Source organism: Sphaerodactylus townsendi, linkage group LG06, assembly GCF_021028975.2.
Source record: "Sphaerodactylus townsendi isolate TG3544 linkage group LG06, MPM_Stown_v2.3, whole genome shotgun sequence".
Classification (NCBI taxonomy): Eukaryota; Metazoa; Chordata; class Lepidosauria; order Squamata; family Sphaerodactylidae; genus Sphaerodactylus; species Sphaerodactylus townsendi.
In genome coordinates, this window is record NC_059430.1 from 86,534,216 (window position 1) to 86,558,731 (window position 24,516).

At 41.6% G+C, this 24,516-nt stretch overlaps 1 protein-coding gene and 1 long non-coding RNA gene across 9 annotated transcripts in view; one reads left to right on the forward strand and one right to left on the reverse strand.

Moving 5' to 3' along the window:
• The window catches only part of KMT2E (lysine methyltransferase 2E (inactive)), a 68,050-nt gene extending 64,739 nt beyond the window's left edge, over positions 1-3,311 (reverse strand). The window contains exon 1 of one of the 2 annotated variants that reach the window (XM_048499505.1): positions 2,846-3,311. The gene's annotated coding sequence lies outside the window, so the exon portion shown is untranslated. The remainder of the gene's footprint in view (positions 1-2,845) is intronic. The other variant, XM_048499506.1, reaches the window with a different exon arrangement.
• Positions 3,312-3,601: 290 nt separating this feature from the next.
• LOC125434610 overlaps positions 3,602-24,516 on the forward strand; it is a 37,428-nt gene continuing 16,513 nt past the window's right edge. For 2 of the 7 annotated variants that reach the window (XR_007244812.1, XR_007244810.1), the window contains exons 1-3: positions 4,369-4,904; positions 8,086-8,608; positions 15,373-15,552. This is a non-coding gene — a long non-coding RNA (uncharacterized LOC125434610). Of the gene's footprint in view, positions 4,905-8,085; positions 8,609-15,372; positions 15,553-23,253; positions 23,372-24,516 lie in introns of those variants that run through there. The other 5 variants (XR_007244813.1, XR_007244811.1, XR_007244809.1 and 2 more) reach the window with 4 other exon arrangements.

Sequence of the window (24,516 nt, forward strand, 5' to 3'; positions counted from 1 at the left end):
ACAAATAGACATTCCAGGATGTCAATATTAATGCAGTTCCCATGGAACCCCAGATGGGTTAATTCAAATGTTGTCAGCAAAAGTAAGTGTAGTATAGTTAATCATATTTTTAAACATATCACATAAACTCAATCATCACAAAAGTGTATTCCTAATTATTATCTTAAAAAAACCCTCTACAAAACTCCAGAAGTTTATCACAAATCACATTGCTGTTCCAAATTTACAAGAGTATAGCAACTTTCAAAAATCCAACTAGATTTTAAAATATTCTGCTAAAATGAGAACTGTGAGAGAGATTTTAATTCCTTGACAATCGATCTAATATCAATGCCCAAGTCATCATATACTGTATCTCACAACACAGTGAAAGCATGCAGGAACAACTCTGCAATGCATACTTTCTTCTTCCTGCTTAAGAAACAGGCTATTAATTATGCAAGATAGAAAAAGTTAACATATGCAATCTGCCAGTATTTCAGCAGGAAAGGGAGGAATGCTGTAAGAACAATATTATTCTTTGGATTTGTAAAAACCAAAGTTCCAAGGGTATACTGAAGCTAAAACTTGGAAATCAAAGTACTAGAGAAGTTAGAATTACAAAATAACAGAAATGCAAGGAACTGAGCTTTCACATACTTTAATAAAAATGTTGCTAACAACAGTATTCAACATATTAGGAATGCATATTTTTTATTTTGTGGCATACAATATGCTAATTCTGACTTTTAAAAAAACCTCAGGAAATGAGCACTATTTAAAAGTATGATTAAGTTTTACACAGAATTATTATTTCATACTAAAGGGGGGAAAATCCTGCAGAAAAGTAAGCTAAACCAAACCAAAAGGAAAAAAAAGTTTGTTCCTTGAGTTAAAGGTGTGTGGGGAAGTAGATACCCTCCAAAACACTTGGCCCATAGTAAAAGACTATTAATAGAGAAAAAATTATATTATTTGACAGCTATAACAATCTCAAGTGAAATATCAAGTAGGTGAGTTTTAATATCACTTAATTTTGATATTGTTTTACAACTGTACTGGGCATTATTATAGCATAAATGTAGGTTAAAAGGCAGGAACTTACCCACCATAAAAAAATAAAAGTGAAAAGATTAATATGGTATGCATATGAACTCACTTCAAACACATATACACAAAAAACAAAGCTACTACAGAAGTCCCTTCTCTTCCCCCTCCTCCAGGAAGAGTGGTGTGGTTGATTTACCTTTCAAATAACCAATAAAATTAATCAGTTGGAACACAGCATTTTAATCGTACCAAGGAAGAGACAATGTTTTGTTGCCGGTTTAAAGACGACAGCCTTTTTCATTTAAGCATATTAAGACTATAATGTGCTGCAGACAAATGCACTGCATGGGGTGTGGAAGACCCGAGCTGATTAGATTACCACAACATCAGCCTGGGGCCGCCATTTTTAGAATCTCTAAAGGACAAAAGAGGGAAATTACAGTTTTTAGTCCACTTTTACCAAAAGTAACTTTAAAAGTATAATGTGTGCAATCAAACCCCTTTTTCAGGTCAGCTATGTATGTAGAGATTCTAAATTTCTCTTGGTTACGGCCTTTAACAGAAAAGGTACCTTTTGTGAGTAATCCCTTTAAAGGTAATCTAAATAAAACTGAGGCAAAAGCCACACAAAAATCAGAAGGACACCTACTAAGGTTCAGTACTTTTAAATTATTATATACACAGACACACACACATATATATATATACACACACATTTGTGATCTGTATTGACTGGGACCCTCTCGGCAAATTCCTTGATCACTTACTGCAGAGGAGCAGGGGAATTTCCAGTTGGATTATATTGTGTTTCTTCTACCCTGTTTAGTACTACACAGTGGACCGTTTGTTCCTTCTCCCCATGTCTGCAGCAATAGGGTCTATTCCACCAGCTCCTTTCAAGAAAGGAGGTTTTATGCCTGTCGCTCAAGCAAAGCAAACAGGGATCGGAAGAAGGCGGGGTGTGTGTGTGTGTCTGTGTGTGTGTGTGAGAGAGAGAGAGAGAGAGAAGAGAGAGAGAGAGGAACTATGAACACCGAACTGGTTATAAAAGATAGTCGGCTACTACCCTTTTTATAGATGCAGACCCGGGATCATCCTTCCTTGCTACCTACCTCCCCCCCCCCCGCCCCGACCCACCCACGCCCCTTTAAATTGCCACAGAAAGACTTTGGAAGTGTTCACCGTTTGTCTGTCTTATGGCACAACGCTGAGTCTGTAGAAGATGGAAGGTAAATGAAATGGGGGGGGATGTGTGGAAGGGAAAATTAGGCCCACAAAGAGCCATATTCGTATCACAAAACAGAACACAGAATGCGAGGAAGCCGTCTCCGTCAACCTCAACGCTCAATAATAATAAATCCCCCTATGAACTCCTATATAATTTTCAGTCCCCCTCCCCCATGATATACACATATTGTTTTATCACGTTAATAACCTGTTCGGCTATTTCTATTTCTTTAACTTAAAGCAGGCTACCATAACTGCAGGGGAAAAAACCATAAACGCTCCAGTTACAATAACGCACCATATTCACAAAATCCAGTGGCCCCCCTTTCTTTTTTTAAGTCAACCCCCGCCCCACCCCCCAAAGAGATGAAACAGAAATCCAGAGTAAGAGGACCTTCGCAATTGAAGGGTAGGAGGATCACCATACACACACATATAAGTGTGGCTGTATATACACACACGACAGAAGAAATTAGATGCTTTTTCCACCTTTCCTTTTGGGGGGTGTGGGGTCGGTGTCCCTCCCTACCCCTTCGAGGCACTTCTCCCAGGACGTTACACCCATCACCAGAAACAGTGCCGGACTCACCTGTAATGATCACAGGCCAGGCAGCAGCAGCACCCCCTGAACCGAGCCGCTCTCTTAGCCCGACCAAAACAATGCCACGACCCCCACTGCAGATGTCCCTCGCCTGGAGCAGGACACAGCCTCGTCTCAGCAGCCTGTGGGAAAGGGGGGAGGCGGGTCAACAGCGGAGACCCCTCCAAGGTTGCTCGTCTGCACACAGCCCTGCGGACACCAGGTCGGTTTTCGCCTCGGGAACCTCGCTGCACAACCCCCCAATCCCTCCCGCCCTCCCCAACTGCTGCCGCCGCTGCTCCCGTGTCTCCCTCCTCGCAGCCGCCTACGCTCCCTCCTATGTCACTGCCTCTCGCTGTCCGTCTCGGGGAAAATGGCGTCGCTTTCTCCCCCTCCCTTCCTCCCGCTGCACGGGGTTCACCCGCGCCGCCTGGCAGGGGCAGGGTTACCAGGGCGAAGTTAAACAGCCGCCATTTTGCTTTTGGGCTGCACCGCCGCCGGCGCGTCCGTGAAAGCAAAGTCCTCCTTCGGGTCCATTTTTTTTGGGGTGGGGGGGTGGGGGTGGGGAAGCGAGAGAAACTGAGGCGAAAGGGACGGCGGATTGGGGGTGGGGACGTAAAACTGGACGAAAGCGAGAGGAACAAGGAGTGGAAAGCGAAATGGAGTGGAAGACACCAGGCGTTGCACTCTAAAACTACGAGGAGGAGGAGCTGGGAGTCGGACGGGGGTGGGGGAGTTGTTTGGGTTGGCGTTGAGGGTGAGCCTGCAGGTCTGTTTTCAGCTCCCAGACGGCGGGGGTGGGACAAGGGCAGCGCCCGACGAGCAAACAGGATGACTGACAGGAGGAGTGGACGGCTCGGTCGGTCGTCGGGCTCTGAGGAAAAGCTGCCTCCAGCACGCGAACCGTGCCACGCGCAAGCTCACGCTGCAATAAACATGAGCATTACGGTCACTAAGGTTGCCACCAGTCTCCTGTTTTATTTTGCTGTTACGGAGGAACATCCCTTTGAAATCGCCTCTACATGTGGGTGTTTGCCACTACGAGCCACATCCACAAAACCGTCTGAAACCAGGAAGCGTTCGCCGGTACTTTTCTTTAAGAAGCCACGTGGCACAAGGCGGCGAACGTTTGTGGCATTTAAAAAAACTGTTCTGCAACGTTAAATCTGTTTATGCCCAACTCCCCTCCCACCAAGCAAACTACTGCATGATTTAATTTCAACGAGCTAAAAGTTAATTGTACGTCCAGTGACTTCCGTAGGACTTCCTCGTGAGTCGCTTGGGTTCAGGATTACAGTTTCTCGCTTCCGAGAGGCCTGGATCGGACAGCTGGATGTGCCACTTGAATGGAGCTGAGGGGAAGCCTTCTTTTTCCAGTCAGCCATTGCTGAGATTTTTTTCCCCTATGTAAACGACTACCAACTTTTTATCTCCTTCCGTTTTTGGAACAGCTGTGTGTGTATGGTGAGTGTGCTGGTTCCAGAATGCAAAGCGCAACTATGCGAATCGTTCAAACGCGTGACGTTTGGCTTCTCGCAAAAAGGCAGGCCGGAGCGCAACCAGCTCGGCTCGTTTTGTGAAACGCCTCGCTTCTCCACCGACCCCCCCTCCCTTCTCCACCCACCCCGAAGACTCCTCTGGCTTCTCCTTGCCCCACCAGCCTCGCTCTTTGGGTAGTAGCGCTTACAGGCCGGCCGAGTGACGGACTTGAAGGGCGGGGAGGCGGGCTGGGGTTTCAAACGACGCCCACCAGGGGCTCAGCGAGCCTCTTCCAGTGCGCAGACTCGGGGCATCGGATAAAAGCCGGGCTGGCAGCTCTCAGCCTGCCTTGATGGAGCCGAGGCAGTTGAGTGGCGGAGCAAGGAGATTCAAGCGCCAGCGTGGCCAAGCCTTAAGAATACCTGCCCTCCCCCCCACACCCTCCTTCTCTTCCCCCCCCCCCTTCCCGTCACAACGAGTCTCGGCTGAGACACAAAGCCTGAAGGAAGGAAGGAGGCTGAGGTGAAAAAGAGGCTCGCTGTGCCTGACTGGAACCTAGACGAAGCGGCTGTAAAGGGGGCACTAAGGGGTGAGAAAGGGAGGGCGATTAAATGTTTTGTGACCATGGTGAAACGTGTGGATGTGCTATTATTTTTCTTCCTCTTTCACTGTCTTTTTCCTCTGTAGGTGTGTATGTGCGCGCGCGTGCCTTGTTTTTTCCGTTTTTAGGGCGGTTGGTTGGCCTGCCCGCCTGGGGTTCTGCCTGTGGGAGTAACGAAATGGCGACTGCCGTCTTGGTGCGGTTGGTGATTGTCGTGTCGGTTCTCCCTCCCCCCACCCTTCCTGCTCTCTCCCTCCTCCCTTCCGACCGTTTTCTCCGCAGCAAACCGCGGCGAACACACTGGAACGAGGAGGCGCAGGGAGGGAGGGGGGAGTAAACGCAGCGAGTTGGCCCCAATCAGCACTCCGGGTGAGCCCCAGCGGCGCGTCCTGATTGGCTGGCGCTGACATCATCTTGCAGTAGGGGTAGACGCGGCTGTTGGCGGAGGGAGGAGGCTGCTGACAGGAGTGGGAGAGGGGGAAGGGAATCTGTCGGGGTTGCTGGTGCAAAGGGAGGAAACGGTCGCCATGATAGCAGTCGCTGGGTGATCGTCTGTGTGGCAGAAGACCAGCTTGGAAGAGACGGTCAGAAAGAGAGAGAGACAGAAAAGACGGGGGCTCGAGGCAGCTTGGTTCTCTGCTTCGGGAAGAGGCGAGGGTACGGAGGAAGACTCGGCGACCTTATTCTTGTTCTCTGTTAACTGCGTCAGTTCAAGATGGCGCGAGGGCTCCCTGGAGAAGGAAGGGAGCCGCACGTCCGCCGGAGGTCATGTGACCGCGCTGCATTCTTGGGCATTCTTGTATGTGTGGCTTGGCCGCCTCCCAAAGTGGCTCAGGAAAAGGAGGTGGTGGTTCGCCGGGGAGTCCCTTTTCCGTGCGGTCGGAATTGATATGCTGTTCCCCCCCTCCCTCTTCCCCCGTATTGGTTTGTCGTTGCTGTACAGGGGAGTCTTTCGCAGGCCTTCGCCGGTGCTTCCCCCCCTCCTGGTTTTTCTTCCTCCTTTGCAGTGTTCTTCGTCCCTTTGCCCTTATCTGCATAAAACTGCGAGAGAAACTTCTCGTTCTTTTCCCCAGCCAGTGTTTAAGGGGTGTGTGTGTGTAATGGGCGGGGTGGGTGATTTCATTCCTCGTGCTAGCCGTATGGTCTAAACCTGGGGTGGGGGTGAGAAAGGAGTTCATTTTAATCCGATGTTCTGAAACGGTTGCATGTTGTGGGATTAAGATTACAATCCATTGACTGCGTACATGAGAGTAAACGCAGTTGGGGGAGGGCGGATTGGCTTCTTTCCTCGCCAGAAAATGTAAACAGGATCACACTTCTTTCCTTACTCAAATACTCGTGTTTGAAGAGTTCAGTTGCAATTTCTGTTTTTCTTTTTGTTTGCTTTACATCGTACTTCAAGTATTTACAACCTCTCTTTTGTCTCTCTCCCCTCGCTGTGTAGTTGTGGAAAACTGTTAGATGGAAAACGTTAGATAGCTTTTTTGGATAGTGCAATACTGTATTCATAGTTGAACAAATTTTTTGAGGGGAAAACAGCATGCTTTTAAACTAGTTTTTAGATTTGAATGTACAACGAGAGAGTTGACCACTGACATCTTGGATGTTTTCTTGATATTTCAGATTTTCCATTGAATAGTCTGCTTGGTTTGAAGGCAGAGATATTGATTCCCTGGTTGCCTGTCTGCAGAATAGAGGCTGCTTGAGCCTTTTGAAATATGAGAGAGAGAGAGCTGGTGTCACCTGTTCATCTTCAAGCTGTTTGAACTTTGAAAAGATTCTTGCTAACAGCGTGCAGTCTCCAAAGTATAATTTAGGGCATCAAAATGTGATGTTCTTACAGTTTCATTTATTTAACTTACTCTATTGTGTGCCTAAACCAGGATATAATAGGATATAGAAAACCATTCAAATAAGACAACATAAATCATCCAAAAAATCAGATTTAGTAGTACTGGGATTACGTATCCTAGTATCAGAAAGTGGTTTATAAAGTTAAAAGATACTGTAGCATGTTTTTAGGTGCAAGGAGTTGAGTGTGAGGAAGGAAACTTTGGCTGTGATTTGTCATTCCTAATAGTAATAAATCAATAATTTACCCTTTCAGTGACTGTTACAGCACTTTAAAAAGGTAAACATTCAGGTGTTTCATCAGCTCTTGACAAGCCATACCTTTATTTAAAATGCAAGTTAGTTTTTTTTACTTCTCTATTAACAATAGCTCACTTAGGTTTGAAAATATACTTGGAATGACCAGCCAAGGGTTTCAAAATGGCTGTGTGATAAAATAGCATTTAAAATGTGCTCCTTATTTTTTCTATAGGTGTACATACAAGAAATATATGTATGATTAGACTGCCTGTTGTGTATATATATAACTTTTGGCAGCAGCTTGATAAATTTTGCTGAAAATGAAATACCTGAAATGCAGAAAAATATCTAGAAAAATATGACCTGTGGAACATAGCTGTGATATCCTTTTTTAGAAGTGTATAATGGAAGATGAAAAGTGAAAACATTTTAGAGTAATTTGATAGTTTAAATTGTTGTAGCTGTCTTTGAAATTTTAATACAGTTATCTTCTAGACATTCTAAAATACTTAATCCTGAATTAACAGCAAGATTACGGGTTGGTCAGTTACATATTGAATGCAAACATTGTAGGAAGAAGTTTGATTCAATTGACATGACTCCATTTTGTATATGGACTCTTGAATCAGCTTGAAATTTGACTGGCCTTGAAGAGTGCCAGCAGGATCTCTTCTTGATACTTGCTCATGTCTGTACTGTAAACAACATGTCAGTGTAGATGTTGGACCAGTTAATATACGATAGGGTTAGAAACTGTCTTCATGGTAATTGAGGAGAAAAGCAGTAAATGGTAACTAGGCACATGGAATACAGCCTGGGCATGGAGAGTGTACCAGCATCTTTGTGTTTCAAATTATTTGAATTGTTTTTGACATTGCTGTAGTAGTTAATAGGAAGGATATGGAATAAATGCTATAAGGTCCAGGATTCCTCTTCATGGAAATAGATATTTATGTTACTGTGCATAACTAACTTTCCTTTTTAGATCCTAATATGCTACAAAAATGTCACCATTGTAGTTAGAAAATAGTCCACTTCAGCACTCTGTTTACTTTTTCAATTTCTGTTTCTCCTGCAGATTGTGTTCCTCGAGATATGGACTATCGTATTTGGACCATCATTTGTATGGACTGCCTACCAGATAGATAGACCCAGCACAAGTGGAAGGTTGTAGGAGAATAGAAAGCACTGGCTCCTTCCTGCCTAGCTTACCCCAGAAATCTCTACCTTTTCTCTTGAGTGTGTAGGTGGTGTTTTTTTATTTTGCTTTAAATGAGCAAGTTCTCTAGAGCAACTGCAGTAGATAGTACTAATGATCACAAGTAGGAGAGGGGAACACACAACACACCGTTGGTAACAATAACTGTATTTTAGTCAAGTGACTGTCTTGACCTACTATATGACATCTCTTAACTTGTAACAAGTATAAGCGGCTGGCTCCCATGCATGTACGACTTTGATTAAGTTGCAGTCCGTGATCTCCCGGCAAATAATCAGTGAAAACCAGCAGGTAATAAAAACTTAGCCGGACTGAAGTGGAATTTTTTATAAAACAACATAAGGCAAAACTCTGGGCAGCTGCTGAAGCCAAAAACAAGCTGGTGAGTGATTTTAAAACTCATTAAAAAGGCAGTTTCAAAACTAAAGGAGTGGCCATGCCTCCTGAGGAAGTCCCAGCAACAAAACAGGACTTATTAGACTTTATGTCACAAATAAAGGAATCACTTAATGATTTTTTTAAAACTGTCCAGGAGAATTTAAAGGTGCTGGGTGAAGAAATAAAGGTCATTAAGGAACAACTTTCTGTGACTTCTGAGAGAACAAGTGTTGAAAGGAGGTGTGGCTGAATTATATACTCACGTATAAGCCTACTTTTTCAGCACATTTTTGTGCTGAAAAAGCCCCCCCTCGACTTATATGTGAGTGAGGGTCCCACTTAATTCTTGTGTAGTGTTCCCCCTCTCCCGTCTTTGTTCTCTCCTGCCTTCTTCTCTGCCTCCCCCCTTTCATCCGCTTTCTCAGCCTCCTTCTCTGTTTTGCTCTGCTCTGCCGCCTTCTCTGCCTTCCCCCTTTCATCTGCTTTCTCAGCCGCCTCCTCTGCTTTGCTCTCCTGCCTTCTTCTCTGCCTTCTCTCTTTCAGCCGCTTCCTCTGCCTTCTTCTTGGCAGTGGCCAGCCCCTGGCTCTCGGCGGGTGACAGCCAGTCGACCTGGGTGAGCTGGACAAGCTGCAGGATGGAGAGGTCGGTAGCAGAGACCCCCAAATAGCGCCCAACCCTATCTATTTTTATTTTTGAAATTTACCAGTAGCTGCTGCATTTCCCACTCTCGACTTATACTCTAGTCAATAAGTTTCCCAGTTTTTTGTGGTAAAATTAGGTGCCTTGACTTCTATTCAGGTTGACTTATACATGAGTATATACGGGAGCTGACAGACAATGTAGAATAAACCTGCACTTGGTGGGGTTGCCAAAGCTGGATAATGAGAAGGATATGATACCAGAATTGATTGGATGGATGAAATCACTAAAAATTAATGCTGTGCCAGTTTGGTTTGAGCGAACTCACAGAGTGTTTGAGCAAGCAAAGAAGCTTCTGTCGAAAGTGGGGGTTCCCCTTCCAGCACAAGAATCTCAGGAGCAACAGGATTCTTCAGAAGGAGAAGGAGGCTCCCAAATGGGAGAAAATGAATCCCAGGGTCCCAGAAGAACAGCAAAAAGGTTTCGCAAGAAGACGTGAATCAGCTGGACAAAGGCTTTTACCTAGTTAAATAACTTTTAATTGTCTATTATTAATATCTCAATTTGAATACTAACAGTCTTAAATTACTTTATTACAAAAGACTAAATACTTAATACTGCTTTGGGAGTCTAGTAACATACTAATAACATTGATATGATAGCACTAGCTGTTATTTTGGCTACTCAATCGAGCTATTGGCCTGAAGCCCAGAAGGTCTGGAGTGGAGGAAAACATTTGAGATAAGGAAGAATAGCTATGAAATGTTGGTAGGTTTTTGTAAATAAAAATGACTGAAAATTATTTTTGTGCTGGTACTAAAACAAGAAGGGAAAATATACTGTTTGGAGATATGGTGTGTGTGGAGAGCCGATGAAATTCTTCAAGATATTGGGGGGGGGGGGAGGAATTCTCCTTTTGAACGCTTGGAGAAGAGGGGGGGCAGGGGTAACTTTGAATATGAAGGCAGCAGGGTTTTGGAAAAGGGTAAACAATGCTATTAAATGGCAGGAATTAAGATGAAAATTGCCTCTGTAAATATTAATGGTTTAAATTCTGACTCCAAGAGATATAAGCTTGCCATATTTATGAAGAAGGAAAGGATGGATATCGTATGTCTTCAGGAAACCCACAAAAAAGCAGTTGATAATAAAGCTCTGATAAGGGTTCAGGGCTAGAAAATTATTGGGGAAGCCAGAATTAATGTAAAAAGAATGGAGTGGCAATTTTGGTAAAAGAGGAGTTATTTAACAGATAAGAATGGGAGATGGATGTTAGTTAAAGCCAGAATCAATGGATTTCAGATAACATTAATGAGTTTGCATGCTCCCAACAGAAGGCAGAAGAGATTTTTAGAAAAGCAGTTTAGGCAAGTCCAGGATTAATTTAAAGGAGAAACCCTAATAATTGGTGATTATAATATGGATCTAAGGGATGATGAGTGGTTAAAGAAATTGAATATCACAAATATGTCTAAAGAATTGAATATGCCTCAACAGCCATCCCATTTCTCCAACAGACATTAAAATTTACATATATTGATTATATACTAACTAAAATTTGAATATTTTAAAGAGTATGGAAATAAAAACAATAATTGCACGTTCAGAATGGAAGGAGAGGTAAAACAGTTTAGGTGGAGATATAACAATATGATGATGAAGAATGCAAAGGAAAGAAGGATTACTAGACAAAGTAAGATATTTTTTAGAAAACAAGGGCACTGTATCAGTTGAGACTCTAGGACGCATCAAAAGCAGTGGTAAGGGATTATTGCTTAACTATGGAAGCTAAGTGGAAAAAAGCTATTAATAGAGAAAGGGATGATTTAGTGGAAGAGATTAGGGAAAGGCGAAATAAACTCCAGGTTAAAATATGATACAACAGTTTAAAATGAATTAATTAAATTAAAAGCACAGTTCGAGAACTTGGATAAGGAAGAGCTGTGGAAAAAAGATTTGGGTAAAAAACCAATTCCAAACAGTAAATATAAATTCAATGAAACATTTGGCTAACTAAAGAAGCGAAAGGAAAAACAGAGGATAAAAGTAATTAGACGATAGAAATAAGATGGTAACAGATAATAAGTTAATTAGAGAGAAATTTGAAGAGTTTTATCAAAGGCTCTTTAAATATGAACAGAATATAAATGTTAAATATGAACAGAATGTAAATATTGATGTGGAACTGAATAAAGGTCTGTCCCAGGAGAAAAGGGATCACATGGAAGAGTTGATAACGCAAGAGGAAATAGCATTGGTAATTAAGGAGTTGAAAAACAACAAATCTCCAGGATTGCATGGGTTCACTGCAGAATATTACAAGGAAATGGCAGAGGTGTTAATGCCTGAACTGCAAATATTATTTAATATATTAAAGGACAGAAAATTCCTGAATTTTGGAGGGAAGCAGAAATTATAACAATTTTAAAACCAGGACGTAAACCAGACCAGGTGGATTCATATAGACCAATAAGTTTACTAAATCAAGATTATAAAATCTTTGCAAAACTTTTTACAAATAGATTAAACAATATACTGCCAAAGTTAATAGAACAAGACAAATGTGGGTTTGTCAGAGAGAGTGACATTAACCATCCATTAGAATAAATGAAGGGTGGTCTGGAGTGGGGAATATAGGAAGGGGAGTAAAACAAGGATGTCCGTTGTCACTGCCTTTGTTTATGATGAAACCGGAATTCTTGGCAGAAAGAATTAGGAATAATGGTAGAATAAGGGGGTATAGGCTGAACCAGGAAGAGACAAGGTTAAATTTATTCGCAGATGATATATTAATAACAACAGCTAACCCTGCTGATACTACAAAGGAGTTAAACATAATTTTGGAGGATTTTCAAAAGTACTCAGGGTTGAAAGTTAATATGGGAAAAACAAATCCTAGGTGTGAACAGTGAAAAAAATTGTTAGGCAAGGAATTAGTAAAAAAAAAATTAAGTATTTGGGAGTTACTATAGTAAATAGAACAGGGAAGATGTTCAAATGTAATTATAAAGAGGGGTGGAAAAATAAAACAAAAGATTGGAAGAAAAAGTACTTATCTATAACTGGGAGAATAAGAGCATTGAAAATGTGTACTATGCCAAAATGTTTTATTTAGAACTACTCAATTGGAGATTAAAAAGAAACAATTTGAGGGGTGGGACAGGCAGTTTAAATTGTGGGTGTTTAACCAAAAAAGATCAAGGATAATAAATAAAATAGTTTATATGAAAAAGAAATATATGGGCTGGGGTATTCTGAAACTGCAAGAATATTATGATGCCTTTCCAATAAATAGTTTGATGGGAATAAAGGAAGATAAAGTAGAGAAATGGGTTAAAATTGAAAATGAGATAAATAGAGGTGTTGGCAGATTTGGGATATTTACAAATGATATGAAAAGAGTAAAACAAGTTATAATAGGGCCAAGAAAGGTGGCATTAGAAATATGGGAGAAATGGAGGGTGAAATGGATGCCAGGCATTCTGGACGGGGCACCTTTGGCAAGTGTGGTTGAAAATGAAGGAGGGAAGGCAATAAGGAATTTGAGGTGGAAAGGGTTTCAAATTGTAGCAAATGTAGTTAATGAAAGGAAAAATTATGAATTTGCAAAATTTTATAGACACGGGAAACGGGGATTTGGCTGCTCTTGATAGGTATATGGGAAACAATAAAGGTTTCAAGAATAAAAGGGGAGTGTGTAATGGGGAAGTGCTTAGAAAGGTATGAAAAAGGAAAAGAGAAAATCTTAGATGTTTTATATAAATTTATGAGAGGACAAGGAATTTATGATTAGAGCTTTGAATCAAAAATGGGAGTATGAAGGGTTTACAGATACTGATAAAATGGGGAAATTGGTGGAAGCTATGAATACTATAAAAATTGAAAAATATTTGGAGCTGGAAAGAAAAGTGATATTAAAATAGTATAGAACTCCAAAGCAACTGGCATATATGATTAAGGGTCTCAGCCAAAAATGTTGGCATTGTGGGATTAAAGAATCATTTTATCTGCATATGTGGCTTGAATGTAAAGAATTGAATTTTTTAAACAAAGATTCATTGTTTATGGGTTTAATGAATGATAGTAGAGTGGGTAAAAGACAGATTATTGTATAAAATAATGGTAAGAGCTGCGCATGCAGTTATAGCATCGGGTTGGAAGGATAAGAAAATATGGACAATACAGAAACGGTTAGAATATATTTGGGAGCAAGTACAGTTAGAAATCTTTGAAATAATGTCAAGGAACCAATTATGGCAGGATAGACAGAATGAAATCATGAGGATATGGATTTTGTATGTGGACTGGATGAGAGAAGTTGGGAGTTAAAGAAGGAAGATGGGAGAAGAGGCTGGAAAGAATGAGCCTGCTGCTGCTCAGTTAAGAAATCGAAAAGAACTTAACTCCTTTGGGGGGAGGGGGAAAAGGTGGGGAAATTGTATGGTTTGGATGAAATGTAAATTGTTATACATGTATTTATTGGAATGGGTCCGGCTATACAAATAAAAATTTTCAAAAATAAAACAAGTATAAGGGGCTTGCAGACGGTGAGAGTTCATGCTTGTCACAATTAGTGTTCACCTCTGCAAATAGCTAAGCAGTTAGTGGCTGGCTTGGGTGTCAGTGGCTTTGCTGACTGTGGAACAGGATTAAAATTGGGTCACAGTTCAAATTGTGGAGAATTACGGTCCCTTGCTGTAGACACTGATCTGTGAGGAGTAGCTAGCTGCAACCTAATGTTATCCTGAATACCCTTTCCTGTTTCCCCCCATTCTCATAAATGAATGGTTGCTGCTTCTATGCGAGTAAACATTGCACTTGAGGACCTTATAGTAGTGCCAGTACCTGTTGACTCTATAAATTGCTGTGACCAATTTATAATGTGGTACTGCCAATCTTTGACCATTTTCGTTTGGGCCTAAAACCCAATCATTTAGGAGCCACACAAAAAGCCCAATCATTTAGGAGCCACACTCATCCATAATGTGTATATTCATTATCTCATTCAGCAGGGTTGAAATCAAGTTTTTGACATCCCCCTTCCAACCTCCCTTCGGTACTGCATCATCTTTATCTGGTCTTTCCCATATTGGCCCTTCTATCGTAACTCATCTTTACCTTTTCTGCTGAGGATAAAGCAAAGCAGCATATTCCTATCAAACATGAAGAAACTTCGGTACATTTTAAACATTTCATTGGGGAGTCATGGAAAATAATTCTGAACAGCAATTCACCAGCAGAATATTTAAAAACTTTCTCTGAAAGGAGGAAGGGTTTCCTTCTGTTGCATTTTCATGCTAGGATTGCCTACTTGATGACTATTCCCATAGCTTTTCCGTATATGCTGTATGTGTTCAGACCAGTGGCCATGGGCCACTGCTTTAACTGATGCCAGTAGACTTCATGCAGCAGGGGAAATTTTTCAGTACCCTCTTGGTGAAACAAGAATATTTATCAGTCTGACTTCCATAATACAAGCAAAAAAATGTAAAGGATCCTTTGACATAGCACTTGCCTTGGAGCAGGCACAGACCTGCTTGTTTCTCCTGCTTGTTCACTGTTTCCTTCATATCCTTTGTTCATGTGTAATGCACAAATGAAAGCCTTCTAGCGTGAGAAGCTTTAATTCCGACTACAGTTGTTGCAACATCTAAATTTGGCACCTAGATAAATTGTAGTGTGTGCTCCCCATTAACTGGGATAATAAAACAGGGTTTATGATTCCAGTTTGTAGGGATGAAAAGGACTCTAGTTTTCCCAGATGGTTGCATTTAGGCATTGTGGCAAATTGGAACTGGTTTCAAGGACCCAAAGTTGTGCTCCCATTTATGAGCAGGGAGGATGTTCATGAGTTAGTCAACAGATACAGCACATATCTTGTCATGAGCAAACCAGGATTAGTTTATAACAGACAAGATTCACATTCACTTAAGTCCTAACAACTTCTTAAGTAAATTTCAAAAATCTTGCTTTGCTAGTTGTCTCCTTACATTACACAGTCACAGATCTGCTGTAACCACTTGTGACATGATGTAACAGCAACCTTGCTTCACCAGCTCAAAGATAACCATTCTGTTTCCAGCACTGATTAATAAGTTTGTGTTCTGATGTCATTTGGATTCATGCAGAAGGGAAGAGAGGACACTAGGGGGGTACTGAGCTGCCCCAAAATGGCAGACAGAATGGACACAGCCACTTGCATCTAACATCCAGAGGCAGCAGCACTTATTCACAGACAGCTTAGAACTGCAAAATGAACAATGCAGAGCCCAAGGGAGGGAACTGATAAGCATGAAACCAAAAACCTGGTAAGTAGACTGACAAAAATGACAATGCAGTGTAAACTTCTGAGTTTTCTGGAACGTGTCAAAAGACTGGATGTTCAAGAATTAGTGGGATGGCATTACATATCCAGCTGAATTATTTATTTATTGGAAAAACTTTCTTCCCTGTTCCTATATAATGAAGAGTTCTGGAGAGCTCAAAAGTTTGTATACTTTGTTGGGCTACTTTCACTGGTCTTAATAAAAGCTATTGCATAGCTTTTTGTTTTGTTATGAGCAGACCAAAGAAGCTACCTAATTTTTCAAAAAGGTCTGAGGTAAAGGTTCTTTACTAGGATAGGAAAATGATGGTACTATATGTTTCTTAGGAATTATTCCTCACAAGAGTGCAAACAACATGCTGCGAAAAGTAACAAAACCCTTCTCCCAGTGTGCAGCATACTCTATTACATCGCCTGTTATTGTTTATTTGTTTTGCTAACTGGAATCCTGTGTTTGCTATCATTCAACCCATTTGGAAGTCAGTTTTCCTTTCTTCCACCCAACAAAGAAAATGAATAAATAAGCACACATTCATACACCATAATGCTTGTACACTTGTACAGCCAAGCTAGCCAGTTTTAACCCCTTTAACTGACATTTCTACCCTTATTTGAATTGTTATAATGTCCCACAATCTGAAGCTGGCTTCCCCCATCACTCCTTGTGCACGCATAACTTTTTTCCAGGTAACTGAAGAAATGTTCACGTGGGTTTTTTAAGGTATCGGTTCCCAGCCTATGGTACATGACAAAGCACTGGGGATTTTTCCTGTGGGGATGCATTAAATTATTTAATGGTAAGAAAAGGCATATATCCCCTTTCTCACTTTCTGCTGCTGGTAGAAAACCTCCCGTTGCTTTTAAAATTAAGCTTACTTGTAGTTGGTGGCCAGGAAGAGACTTGGGGCAGGGACAATAGTGCCTGAAAGTAAGTTTAATGTTAAACACGGCTTTTTTTTTCCGGACGGGGGCTGCAGTGGAGAACATGGGAAACGTCTCCCCTGCCACCGAAGCACCTTTTGTCTTCCTTTTTCCACACTATTCAGTGGCTGTGTATAAACAAGATCTTTGGGTACTAGTATAGTATAGTTAGAGAAAAAAAAGATACAATAATTATATTATACATTAAATCAACTCCGTTCGTGGGTATTCTCAAGGAGAAAAAATAATTCATGTGTATTTATCACATTTGTCATAATTAAGTACCCACCATATCACTTCCCCTCCCACTACTCCCTCTCCCCCCCCTCCCCTGGCTTCCACTCCAACTGACTTGCGTACAGCAAGCCTTACTTTATTCTCTATAACTACATAATTTAAAAAACATCTGCTTTGTTAAAAACAAAAACAAAAAAAACTGTCTTTGGAAAAAAGAAACTTCTATATGTTTAAAAAAGAAAAGAAAGAAGGTTTTCCCCCCTAAGAAGTACATTTCTAATTATAATTATAATACTATGTCTTATTTATAATGGATTGATTACAACATTATAAGTAGATGAAACAAAGTCTGACCATGGCTGCCATATCTGCTGGTAATTTTCTGACAACCTGTTATTTAATTGAAAGGAGAGACTGTCCATTTTGTTTAGTTGCTGCATCTTGCAGATCCACTCGTCTATCTTTGGGATCACAGCTGATTTCCAATGTCTCGCTAGAACGGTTCGGGCTGCTGAAATCATATGGAAAAACATATGTTTGTAATTTTCAGCAATCTTCATTGATGCGGGGCCCAAAAGATAGGTTGCTTCAGTTTTTTTAAAGGGTATTTTAATTATCTTAGGCCCTTTCCGCATGGGCCTCTATGCGCCCCCACGCCGGCAAGAATTCTGCCAGCGTGGGGGTGGAGGCCGTTTGCACGCAAGCGTGCGAGCGGCCCCAGCAGAGGCCGCAGGAGAGGTGGCTCCGCACGGAGCCGCCTCTTCCCCCTTCCCTCTCCCACTTACCTTGTCGCTGTCGTCGCCCTGCTGGCCTCCTAAGCCCCGCCCATGCTGCCCTCCGACCTCCAGGGGTTGGAGGACAGCGAGGGAGGGACTTAGGAGGCCAGCAGGACGACGACAACGACAAGGTAAGTGGGAGAGGGAAGGGGAAACAGCGTGTTCCCGGCGGTGCTGTTCGCACCGCGCCGCTGGGAAGACGCTGTTCCCTCAAAAACAACCCTTTAAAGGGTTGCTTTTTAGGACGGCCTGACGCCGTCCTGAGGGAGGGGAAGGGGAGCCAGGTTGGCGCTGATGCGTTTCAGCAGCGCCGCCTGTGCGAACGGCGGCCTGGGAACGGTGTTTTTGCCGTTCCCAGGCCGCCTTTTTTGGCCCGTGCGGAAACGGCCTTAGTTATTTGGTCATGTATCTCCTTCCAGTACCTTTTAACCTTTATACATGTCCACCATACATGGTGGAATGTTCCTGGTTTAACTCCACATTTCCAACAATGCGGAGGAATTTGGGGTGTTCATTTTATGTAATATAGTTGGGGTAAAGTAGGTTCTAAAATACATTTTAATACTATTTTCCCACATTGTTGAATTTGGAGTATACTTATATATTTCTTTATAGAACCTACTCCATTGTTCTAAAGTGATTGCCTCTTTTATGTTTTCTGACCAGTGTATCATATTTGGTTTTACCACTTCTTGCTCAGTTTGTTGAGTTAATAATACTTTATATATAGAACTCACAATTTTCTTATTTATTCCTGTAAATATGTTATCTAATTCTGTTTTCCTTTTTTGGATTCCCCAATTTTTTATGTCTAATTTATAGTAGCTTTCTAGTTGGCAGAATGTATACCAGTGACAAGGTTGGTCTTCCCAGGTTATCTGGTGCCTTTGTTTTAGGATGGGTTGGTCATTATTCCAGAGAATTGTATCTTGGTATTTTGGCCAAAAGGTTGTTGTTGATCTAACTCCACCATAATGGGAGGCTACTGTAGAATATATTTTTATATTTGTTCCAGATTTTAATTAAGGCAGAACGAATAAAATGGTTTTTTATAACTTTGTCTATTGTGTTTTTTTTTTATCCTTATTCGGCCAAAGATATGCATGCCAACCTCTTGTTAAGTTGTATCCCTCAAGATCTAGCAATTTATGGTTTTCCAGCCTGATCCATTCCCTGACCCATCCTAATGCTGCTGCATCATGGTATAACTGGAGATCTGGAACAGCCAGTCCCCCCTGCTTCTTTTGTTGGATAAGGTCTTTATAACGTATTCTGGGTTTCTTACCTTCCCAGATGAATTTATTAATTTCTTTTCTCCATTGTGCAAAACTTGATTTAGTTATGACCAGGGGGAGGTTCAGAAACAAAAACATAAATTTAGGGAGGATATTCATCTTAAGTATGCTTATTCTGCCTAACAAGGATGTCTGTTTTCCTGCCCACGCTATTAGTTTATTTTTAACTCCTATCCACGTCTGGTCATAATGGTTTTTTAAGAGATTTGTATTATTATCCTCTATCCAAATGCCTAGATATTTAACTTTCTGTTCTGCCTTAATATTTGTTAGTTGTTGAATTCTCTGTTTTTCTCTTATGGACAGATTAAATGTCAGCATCTTAGTCTTGAAACTTGAAACTTCCTCCTCATGTATTTCTTTTTGAAATTGAGCAATAAAAACAATTAAAAAAAAGATCTTTGGGTACTGGTGGACAGTAAAATATAAGTATCCAGTGTGATGCAGCAACCAAAAAAGGCCAGTGCAATCTTGGGATGTATCAATAATGCCTTAATATCCAGATCACAAGAGGCTGGGCACAGTTTGAGAACTTGCCCTGGGTACCATTTTGTGTAAATATACCCCTGACTCAGGGTTGAGGCACCTTCTATCCAAGCGCTGGACTTGGTCACGTATCATGCAGTACCCCCTTTCCAGCCTTCCTCCTTTTCTGTCAGAGACTTCAAGCTTTAATAAATTAGATGTAAAACAAGGATATGCAAAGTAGTGTTTATGTTAACTATGTATTAACTTGAATTCATTTTTATAATATGCACTGTTTATCTTGAATCATTTTAATTCCATTATTGGGCCACTTATTTACAGTTACAACATATAAATTTGAAATAACAACTGTACTAATTACAAACATTTTGCTATTTTGAGGGACAGTTTCAGGGAAATGGTTTGCCAGGGATATACAAGTCAAAAAGGTTCTGGCATATGCAAACCAAAGCAAAATATTTTATACTTTTATATTTATACAAGTATTTTATACTTGTATTTTATTTTATACTTATACAAGATGCTTAGCTACATCAGCCTCACAAAGGCAAAGCTCCTCTTTGTGAGGTATGATTTTGCATAACTCCAATTCCCTGCCTGTTTGCAGAAAGTTACTTGAGGGGTGGGTTATTAGCCTGTGCTGGATAATTGGAAATGAGAAGAGAATGGAGAAAGGGATATCTTGCTTCCCTTCTTACAGTAAATGATCTTTCCAGTTGTTAATTTACCATGAGCCCAAGTTGGGGGAGGGGACAGGATAAGGCTACCTTTTGTGTTCCAAACTTCCCTTCTCTATGCCTATCAGTAGCAGCAGCTCTGATTCTCCCTTTCTCTAAGAGGCCCTCCATCAGGCATCAAGGGAATGAGTGTGCATACTCAGGAGCAGGCCAGGTTCTGCTGTTACAAGCTCCACCTGCTCCTTTTTTGTTGGTCCCAGGGCAACATGGTGGTTGTGCTTCTAGCTACCCTTCCTATTTTGTCCTCGCTGCCAGTAACGAGCCTTGGTCTGTAGGCACTGGGAGCAAGCTTCCAGTCACAATTGTGAACTGGCACCTGGAGTTTGTCAAGGACTAGTACTCATCAGGTCACAGGAATTGAATTGTTATGCTTTATTTTATTCATAGTCTGTCTTTCTCAACTGGGACTCAAGGCAGATTACACAGTCAATACAATCAGCGTGATAGGACGTTCAATAATACAGTAGGATTAGGCTAGTAGAACCAACCAGAAATCTAAAAACAGAACTGTAGTAAAGTATTAACATGGCATGTTAATGATGGAAATAATGCATATATTGTTGCTGTATGGTAAAATGGCCTGCAGAAATATTAAACTAGTCTGAATTTTGCTGTGTTAACAGTATATTCTGGCTCTGGGCCCCAGTTAGTATGTGTATGGCTTAAATCCTTTGTAAACTTCAAATTCCTTTAGTGATGGATTTTTAGAGGCTGGGAAATGCAGGTGGCGATCTTAACTATATTGTAGGTAGGGAATGTTCAGAGTCTGCTTCCTTGACACTTCCTGTTCTCATTTGAGCCTGCAACATCAGATTTCTCATCTAGTAGTAATAGAGGTTGTTTGCTGCTTGACATTGATGACTCGACAGCGGAACCAGAGTTGGCACCTTGGGAAGTGTTTGTTATGGCATACATGATGCCCAGTTGATACACAAGTCCCTGTCTGTCTGCCCTTTTTTCATACAGAGATGAAGAGATTGGGTGTACTGTGAATTGGCACCATGAGGTATAATAAAGAAATAACCTGACTCAGAAATGCCAGGTAGTTGCTATGTTAGTCTGTGACAGCAAGAACAAGTGTTGTGGCATTTAATTTTAGTCTTTTGTGTTTTGAATTACAGTCCACTTCGTCACGTACATAGGGCTTTAATTACAGCTTACTTGGTTCTGGATATTATTCTTCCTAAAGGAAATGGTTTTGATCTCATAAACTACCAATGAAAACAAAAAGTACAGAATGTTTCTGTAAGCTGAAATTCTGTTTGTAATGTGTTGAATCCAGCTCAGTGACTGAGGAACCTGTTTGACTAGATGGAGATGTACAGACTTGTTCTTTGTTATTTTCTGGTACATTTTATTTAATGAAGTAATTTTCAGCTGCTATGCATCTTCCCTAAACATTCTAAATATTTTTTAAATGAACTTGAAGCTGAACAGGAAAAACATTACTTGTAGAAACCATTTCCTGACAGTGAAAGTTATCTGCAAATGAGAAGAAGAAGAAGAAGAAGAAGAAGAAGAAGAGTTTGGATTTATATCCCCCCTTTCTCTCCTGTAGGAGACTCAAAGGGGCTTACAATCTCCTTGCCCTTCCCCCCTCACAACAAACACCCTGTGAGGTAGGTGGGGCTGAGAGAGCTCCGAGAAGCTGTGACTAGCCCAAGGTCACCCAGCTGGCGTGTGTGGGAGTGCGCAGGCTAATCTGAATTCCCCAGATAAGCCTCCACAGCTCAAGCGGCAGAGCTGGGAATCAAACCCGGTTCCTCCAGATTAGATACACGAGCTCTTAACCTCCTACGCCACTGCTGCCATGCTCTTGCACCCTCAGGGAAAAGTGTTTTCTGTTTTAAATAACTGTTACATCACCTGGCCCACTGGGAAGCACCACCCCCTTTAGGGGCTTAATGAAGAATTGCTGACTATTTGAGGCTAGAAGCAGTGTTGGGATTCAAATTTAACAACTGGCTGTTTACAAACACCATTTTAACAACCAGTTCTGTTGAAGTGATGCAAACCTGCTGAATCCTACCACTGGCTGGAAGCTGTTGCAGAGGCTCAAATCAGGCAGGTCCTAGTTTATGTGAGTGGGAGAATGGCTCTGGTGCAACTTCCATTACTGATATTAACCTCCAAATTGCATGTGGTTTCTTTTCGCCTTTGTTATGCCTTCAGAAGCAGATGAATCCAAAAGGTATTCCATTAGAACAGGGGTAGGGAACCTGCGGCTCTCCAGATGTTCAGGAACTACAATTCCCATCAGCCCCTACCAGCATGGCCAATTGGCCATGCTGACAGAGGCTGATGGGAATTGTAGTTCCTGAACATCTGGAGAGCCGCAGGTTCCCTACCCCTGCATTAGAACATAATATGCAAGGACTCTGGGCTTCAAGCAAGAAGTGTTGTCTCAGGATATTACACAGAATTACAGCTAGGACCATTTCTGATTACTTCATTTTTAAGATGGGTATCAATTCAGATTTGCCTCAAAGACATTTGTTTCCAAGAATGTGGCACAGAATCAGTTCTGTGTTAAAGGTAGCAGAAGCTGTCTTTCTACTATCTAGGCACATTTCGTTCCATTTCAGAAAATCCATGCGGATTCAATACCTGCTATTCTTGTGAACTGCATACTTGCACCTATCACTCAAATGGTTTTCTCCTGGGTCAAGACCATGAAAACAAAGCCAGATCAAACCCATAAAGTGGAGAATTCATAAATATTGCAGAAAGTTCCTGAAAAACTTCTGTCTGAATTCTGTCACGTGTTGAGAAAGGAGAGATGATTATGGCTGTGGATTTTGTTGACTTCCATTATCTAGGTTAAACTTCCCATGTCATTTTACTTTTTAACGTGTATGTTTCAAGGCAACGGGTGTACAGCTAGACAGCACAAACCTGTCAAACTTCAGTTCAGCTCACAAAGCTTTACTGAATTATACCCAGCTGAAAAAGAAGGCATTCCTAATGGCCTATACTTGTACTCTGCAAAGTGACTGGCAGCATATTATGGTGAAGTTGCAATTGTTGTGTATGTATCATTTGTTTTTGTGGAAGAGAACTAGAATGTGGCAGTTTCAGGAACTAACATCTAAGTGTGCTGTGCAGAGTCCATGTGGCTGACTACCTCTACTCAGGTTTACTATAGTTCATTGGTCAAATACCACTTGTAGTGTTCAAATATTTGTATTTGAGGAAAGAGTATGATCAGTGTGACTAATAAACGACTTTGTAGTTCTTGCAGAGTTGGTTGCCTATAGCAAAGAAACAAAGAAACAAGTGACAAGATGGCCTCTTTGTGCAGACTTCCTTTTGTTGAGTGAAAATACACAAAGTATGCCTTCCAGACATAGGTGAGTAAAGGGTTTACTCCTGAAATGAATAATAGATGTATGCTACAATTCCAGGCATCAAGACAAGGATCTAGTACAGTGATAGTGAACCTTTTTGAGACCGAGTGCCCAAATTGCAATCCAAAACCCACTTATTTATCGCAAAGTGCCAATACAGCAATTTAACCTGAATACTGAGGTTTTAGTTTAGAAAAGATGGTTGGCTCCAAGGCGCATGCTACTTGAGAGTAAGCTTGGTGAAGCAACTGTGCAGCACTTCAAACGGGTGACTCACGACCCTAGGAGGGTTTACTCAGAAGCTAGTCCCATTGCCAGCAACTGAGCTTACTCCCAGGTAAAGGATCTCGATCTTCCCACCAAAAATGCAACAGGAACAGAAAAATAAAAGCAGTTCTCTTATCAAAAGACCTTGGGTGTAGCTTTTGGAAAAAAATTCTAAATGCATACCGCATTCCTCCACTTTCAGGCTTCAGCTGCCCAGGCGATGGGCAAAAAAAATCTTCTGGGTCTGAGAAGCGTTTCCCCAGTGTTTGGAAAGGAACACATTACTTTAGTTTTGTTCAACCACTTGAGCAGCAGCAGTCAGCCTGCTCCCAGCTCTCCATCAGGGTCCTGGCGTAGGCACCCGGCCTGGCAAGTGCTCGGCGTGCTCCACAGAAGGGGCTCTGAGTGCCACTCTCTGGCAACACGTGCCATGGTGGTTTGCCAACCACTGATTCATAGTATAAGTTAGTATACCAGGGGTAGGGAACCTGCGGCTCTCCAGATGTTCAGGAACTACAATTCCCATCAGCCTCTGTCAGCATGGCCAATTGGCCATGCTGGTAGGGGCTGATGGGAATTGTAGTTCCTGAACATCTGGAGAGCCGCAGGTTCCCTACCCCTGTTATATACAATGCAGTAGTCAGCTTAGTTCTGAAGGCTTGTGGGGAAATGGAGGACAAAGAAAACAGCCAAAATTATCAGGCAGGGATAGTACTCCAGATACAGACACTGTCCTCCTGTCATATTTTCTTTCAGAAAAGACAGAGTTTCCTGTCATATTTTCTTACAGAAGCACAATATCCAGGGAATACTGGTCTTCGCTTAGTTCGCCATTTTTGTAGATGACAAGATAACTCATAAAGAATGCAGATTAAAACCTT